The sequence below is a fragment of the Setaria italica genome, chromosome IV, assembly GCF_000263155.2.
Source record: "Setaria italica strain Yugu1 chromosome IV, Setaria_italica_v2.0, whole genome shotgun sequence".
NCBI lineage: Eukaryota > Viridiplantae > Streptophyta > Magnoliopsida > Poales > Poaceae > Setaria > Setaria italica.
In genome coordinates this window covers 24,003,590-24,010,299 of record NC_028453.1, presented here as the reverse complement: position 1 = coordinate 24,010,299, position 6,710 = coordinate 24,003,590, and the positions used below count along the sequence as shown (strand labels likewise).

The window sequence follows — 6,710 nt, the reverse complement described above, 5'->3', positions numbered from 1 at the left end:
ACCTGTTCGCGATGGGCACCCCCTCCGTCGACCACGTCCTCCGCCGCGTTGACCCGCTCCCAGGCGACGAGTTCCTTCCGACGCTCGAGCACGTGGACGCCGCCGCCGAGCGCGCCGTGGTGGAGTCGATGGTGCGGCAGACGGAGGAGTCCAAGGCGCGCGTGGCAGCGGAGGCGGCGCAGACGGATGAGCGCCATCGGGGCCAAGGTGCTCAAGGCTGTCCCGGCGGGCCGGGAGCGGTTCTGGTGGGAGGCCGACGTGCAGGCGCTCGGGGAGGCGGAGCTGCTGGAGTTCGCCAGGGCACTCCAGCGGCTCAGGGACTACGCGCGACGCCGGCCAGCTTACAAGCCTGAACATTCTTCATTTGAATTTGCTCCGGGTCCGCGAAAGAAAGTTAGGCCTAAATTCGCTGTGTTTTAGAGAGGGCAGAATACCTTTTTTGTGCGGCATTTTGAAGAAAATTGTGCTATGTTCCGTGCTGAGATCCTCCTAATTGCATGTACCTTTTATTTTTCCTCCCTTTTTATGCATGATGGATAAAACTTCTCTCGTGTTTCTCTCTGTGGGTGTGGTTGGTCACATTCTCGAATCTCAATGCTTTTATTCGATCGGTACTTGGACTAAACAGGTGATCGCAATCCAGTCCATGCGCAGCCTCGAGTTCTTAGAGAGTTCGGTTTTGTAGTCCTGCCACAGTACGATACTGCCTGGTCCAAACTAGAACACAGATTTCTTCGGACATATTTAGAGAAGCAAAGAATTTCACGGCAATTTCAGGATGAGCAGTTCAATGTCCCTCCACAGGGAAGGAGAGCAAAACTACTTGAAGGCCGGGCACTGGAAAGGTTCCCACGAGCATCTGAATCAGGAACGCTATCAACCGCAACAAGGTTCCACCCACATTGATCTTCGATCACGAACCATTCACTCGGCGCTGGTATGCTTTAGAAGGTGCTAATGCTGCTAGCCTTCTACTACAGGCTGCCGGCAATGTCAAAGACTGCAGGGTAACATAGCTACATCGATGATTTAGGGCTTTATCACCCCCATCACATGCATTATTATGGTATCCAGCTTTGGATGGTAAATGTAAAAATGAACTTGTGACACATCGATCGTGCCAGATTGGATGGGTATTTTGTGGCACAACATATGCCTAGCTAGTAGAACTAATAGTCAAGCAATAATAATTTATTATCCGTAGCTCCGCCAGCCAACAGCCACACTTATCTTAAAATAATATGGACTAATAACTAAAGAAATAAAAGATCTCTGTGTTTACCAGAAACATAGTCATCCATATTTCTGTAAATAATATCCGGGAGCAAAGGAATGCAAACAGCTAAATGTAGTCGGGAGGCTGATATATTGATTGCAGAAGCTTATGTAGATAATGTCTTTTCTGAAAATAAAAGAAAACGAAAAAAAAAGGTCTCTAAAGTCAGATGAGCTGCCAAGAACTCATCATCTCGTCAAAAGTTGAAACAGATGGATAAATTATTAGGCATATCTGGTCATTGGTGAACAATCCATATGTATTAACACGGCCACTTATACAGGAGATTGCAATATTCCACTTCCATAAACCCAATGCTCTTTATCACAATAGAGTTGTACTAGAATAAAGACAGACATGGCATATGAGAACGCTATTCCTAACCATCACTCGAGTAAAATTCGATTTCTCCTATCAATTGACTTTTTAGGCTCCTTTGTCAGCCCACTTCCCTGGGAACCCGACCATTTCCGCGCGCCGGCGGCCCACGCGGGATTCTTCCACGCGGAGTCCATTTTGCGCATTTGGCAGCTTGCTGGGCCGTGGCTTTCAGCCCGAATGAGCCCATTTTCCACGCGGAAATGCTCCCGACGTCCACAGGTCGGGAATGCGCCCCATCCCCGTCCCCGTCCATCAGTCTCTCGCGACTTCTCCTCCTCGCGCAAGAGACCTTCGCCGCTGCCACCTCATCTCCTCCGCCGTCGCCGCCTAATCTCCTCTGCCGCCACCCTTGTCTCCTCCACTCACGACTCACGCGAGCGAGAAGTGCTGCCCACTCCCACAGGAATCCGCCGCCACTGCCGACCACTGCTGTTGCTCCTGGCTCCCGCGTGCTCTCTCCAAGATTCCAGGTCCAGGTGTGCCTCCAACATCCCTTCTTCCTAATCCCCATATTCGAATCGTCCCATTCCTCTTCTCACATTTATTTACTTTCTTGCTAGGGTTCTACTCCGGCAATGGCTCGATTCCTACAGCGGCTGACTCCCCTGCCACCTCCGCCTCCCCATCAGCCATCGGGTGATTCACTTGGTTATTGCTTGTTACAAATTGGAACACTTTGGCTAGTTGTAACATGAGTAGTGGGATTTACACTGTAGTAACTATTCCTTTTCCAGTTACATACCTCAGTAGATGTTGCAACCATGAAATTTTCAAGCCAAATCATCATTGGAAACACACTACAGTTGCATATTGGAAGCCAATACAGTTTGTTTCCCAAGTTGTTTTGTAGTCAGGTGTAGTTGCTAATAGTCCAATAAATCTTTTTTGCTTGTTGTTCGTTGTGTGATATTCTATTAATTTGACCGCTCAGATTGAAGCATTTAATTTGATTTAATCACTAGAAGAAATTGTGGTGCTGAGATTGTACTCATGGATTCATTTCATGTATGTATATGTGAATCTGGTGCTTGCTGACCTATGTGATTTTTCTTATTTTGGGGAGTTACTTCTTAGTTTTACATGTCAGGATAGGTGTTCCTCAGGACCTCATCTTATTACTTTGCTAGGATAGGTGTTCCTCAGGACCTCATCTTATTATTTTGCTCGGAAGAAAATGGACTTATCTAAACTACCATTAGGTTATATTAATCACCAATGTCATGTTATTATGTACATGTTGTTGAGAATTTGGGGATAGAAAGATCCATTATATTTTTGTTGATCGAGTGCAGTGGTCATATTATTGGAGCTTAGAGCAGAAAGAGGGTATGTTAGTCCTTATGCTGAGCTTTCATATTGCCTAACGATGAAAACACACTTTTCCTAAAATTTTGAGGAAATGTAGTTCCTTCTACCTTTATGATTTGTAACTGTGTATTTATTTTGCATAGAACTACAGCTTACAAGACATTATATTTAAAGCCTTTTAGCTATCTATCGTTACATGCTTTGGAACATTGGTCTACATAGGTTTATCCGTTATAGCAACATTTCCACTAGATCTAAACAAGTTATTTCAGAACTATTGTTCAGTTATATTTTTTCACAGCATGATCTGAACTATGATGATAGAGAAATAGCACCATTTTACTACTAGATCCCATCTATTTTTTTTCCTTTTTGTTTCATTACTAGTAGTTCCAATCTATCTGCATGCTGACTGCTGATTGCTAAGACCAAGCAACATTATCTTCCTCTTTTCCCTATATACACACACCATGCAGCTAGACTATGTAAAAAAAAAACCCACAGCTAATGGTGCACATTGACATAACCCTTTTTTCGGGATACTTTTAGGGGTCATGCACACACATTCTTATGCAGTAACAAAGTAGTATTAAGAATATTCAATCTGCCACTTAAACCTTATTTGATGGGTTACTATATTAGTTTGTTAGCCTAATTTCTCTAGATAATGGGGTCTTGGGAGAAGCAAGTTACGCAGTTCTTGTTGGAGGAGGAGGAAGAGAATGATGAGCTATTTTTTGTACTTGTTCCTACCATAATTCCGTACCTACAAGAAGAGAAAATGCATGCACACATCTTCCCTTCCTGGTGTCAAAAAGGTTAAGGAAGTCCTTAAAGGGAACCCGAGTTGGTGTAAAGTTGAGTTCCGAATGGAGTCTGAAATATTTAAAACCATAGCGAATTTTCTTAGAAGAGACAATTTTCTCCGTGACACACGAGGTGTTGCTATTGAGGAGCAGCTTGGGATGTTCATGTTGGGATGTTCATGTTTATGCTCTCACATAATGCTAGCAACCAAAGGCTACAGAAAGCTTTTTAACACAATGGCGAGACGATCCATCGGAAAATAACAGACGTTTTCAAAATAATTCCTGCCTTAACTCATCGATTTGTGAGACTACCAAGTTCATTCCAAACTCATATCAAAATCATGATAGATCCTCGTTTTATGCCCTTCTTTCAGGTGTGCATAATCCTTTCCCCAATCTTTTCTTTCCTTGCATGCCAAGTCCTTAATTTCTTTCCTTCCGTGCTGAATTGCATTGGTGCAATCGATGACACTCATATACCAATCACCATCGCAGAAGGTAAGGTCCCTCCCTAAATAAATAGGAAAGGAACCCTATCACATAATGTTATGTTAGCATGCAACTTCAACCTTAACTTCCCATTCATTTCATGTGGCAGGAGAAGCTGATAGGGCTGCTTGGAACTCAGCTTATGAGAAAGGTCTTGTTGAAATATTACTTGACTACAAAGATAACCCCAAATATAAAGATCAAAATGGTTGGGTATCGGAGGGCTGCAAGATTATCACCAGCAAGTTCAATGAGAAGTTTCCCGCAGCTCATTTCACAAAGAAGCAGGCGCAGGAGAAGGAGAAGGAGCTCAAAGCTAATTATAAGGCACTAAGAGATGCTAAAAGAGACAGTGGTAATGGTTGGAATGAATCTTTGTGTATGATTAACGGAACCAAAAGTATGGGAGATGCTAATTGCGGTAAGCCATTTGGACTCTATATAAAATATGCTAAGAAGTAGCTAAGTTATCGTTGTTAACTAATTATCCTTTTCTGTTACATTCAACAGAATCACCCAAGAGTAGCAAAGTTTCGCAAGAAGCCATTTCCCCTCTTTTACCAATTGGAAGCACTATATGAAGGTGAAGTTCCCTCACTTGCATAGCTTAATTTATTGCTTTCAGCATCAAACAATTTTGTGGTTCTAATATGAGTTCCAATTGTCTCTTGAAAATAGGAAGTGTTGCTAAAACTAAACTTCACATCAACTATGCAAGTGGATCCACCTTCTACTCCTGCACCTCCTGCTGTTCCTCCTCCTGCACCTCCTGCTGTTCCTTCTTCTGCACCTCCTATTGAAAGAAGTAACTCTGAACAAAGTAGCAGTCACTTGGGTGCTAATCCCTTTACTTCGAGTTTCGATGGCCAAGAGACTTCTAGTGCACATAATGAACGCAATGAAGCTCAAGATTCAAGACAGGAAGAAGGTGAAAGTGGGAAAAAGCGTAAGCAAAGTCACATTGGATCTGCTCTTGAGGGATATGTGGAGTAAAAAAGAGCCAAACCAGCAAAACTGTGCAAGCTCTTGAAGAAAGGAAAAGGTGTGAGGAAGAATTTTTAGTTGAGAAGTGTGTTGATCAAGTGGATGCTATGGCTGAATTAACCGATAACGAGAAGTCATATGCTTTGGATGTCTTTGAGTCTGGGACACACAGGAAGATATTCATTACAACCAAGAATCCTAATGTTTGATTAATGTGGCTAAAGCGAAAAATTAGGTATGTCTCTTTGAACATGCTCAGTGTATGATAATTGATTAACTTCTGTAGCTTTTGTAGCTTCTGAATTAATCTTCTGTAGCTTCTGAATTATTAACCTTCTGTAGCTTCTGAATTATTAACCTTCTGTAGCTTCTATGAATTATTAACTTGATCATTAACTTGACTATGGATTAACATGTCTGTTTGTCTATATTTGTCTACTTTGAATTATATGTTGAATCTAAGCCTTTAATTGTTAATCTGACTGTAGATCTCTCATGGATCATACTTCAGTGAGCTAACTACTACGCGATCAGAACCAAGTTGGTGTCATTGGGATGGAATGAACCATCTCTGCTATGTCTTATTACCGATGGGAACAAGGATGTGGTTGGAATTGGCTAAACTATATGTGCTCTGTTTCAATATTGTTTTAGCTAAAGTTTTATAGTCTCTAAATAATTTATATATGGTGATGGGGACTGTTGGTGGCGATGTGGTGTCATCTGCTGTTGAGCCATGGAGGTGTCATGCATGTGATAAAATTGTTTTTCTGCTAGACATACATGTCATTATTTATGTGGATTAAAGTGAACCATAATTTGAATTTATGGATGGTCATGTAAGGTTGGTGCAGATTTTTGGTTTTTTGAGATGTTTCAATGCGTTTATGATCTTTCTAAATATTTCTGATTTTTCTTTAATTTTTTCTAAATTTTTTGAAGTATTTTTTGCTTCAAAAGGGAATTTAGTCTCTTAGTTTCCAAACCCAGACGGAGAGATCCTCCCGGCCTACTGATTTGCCACCGGAAAATTGACTCCCCTCGCTGCCAAATTAAGCCTTAGCGTTGGCTCCTCTGTTTCCCTGTTGGACCACGATGCGTTGGTTGCTGTTTTACGGCCCATTAGCAATGCTGACTTGCTGTTGTTTTGCGCGTGGTGGGGTGGGTCAGCAGGCCACGACCTGATTAGCACAAAAGTGAGCTGGCCGGGTTAGCCTGCTAGGCCTGCTAGTGAGGTGGAGTTAAATCAGGCTACAAGTTGGGCCTCGGCCAGATGATAGTAAAAGGGTTAGATTGGGCTTACTTCATGGCTTCGACCGTTTCGGAAACGCTATCCATCTTTTGGAAAAAAATTTTCTTCCTCACCTTCCAGTGTTTGAGATTCGTGCAAAACAACCCACACCGTTGGATCCCACAAACCCTAACACATATCACCCTACCTCCTGCCTCCTCCACTCCCGTTG

The 6,710-nt window shown here is 42.7% G+C and overlaps 1 pseudogene; it reads left to right on the top strand.

Annotated features, from left to right (window-relative positions):
* Positions 1-1,857: 1,857 nt before the first annotated feature.
* LOC111257074 lies at positions 1,858-4,924 on the top strand (annotated as a pseudogene).
* The last annotated feature ends 1,786 nt before the right edge of the window (positions 4,925-6,710 follow it).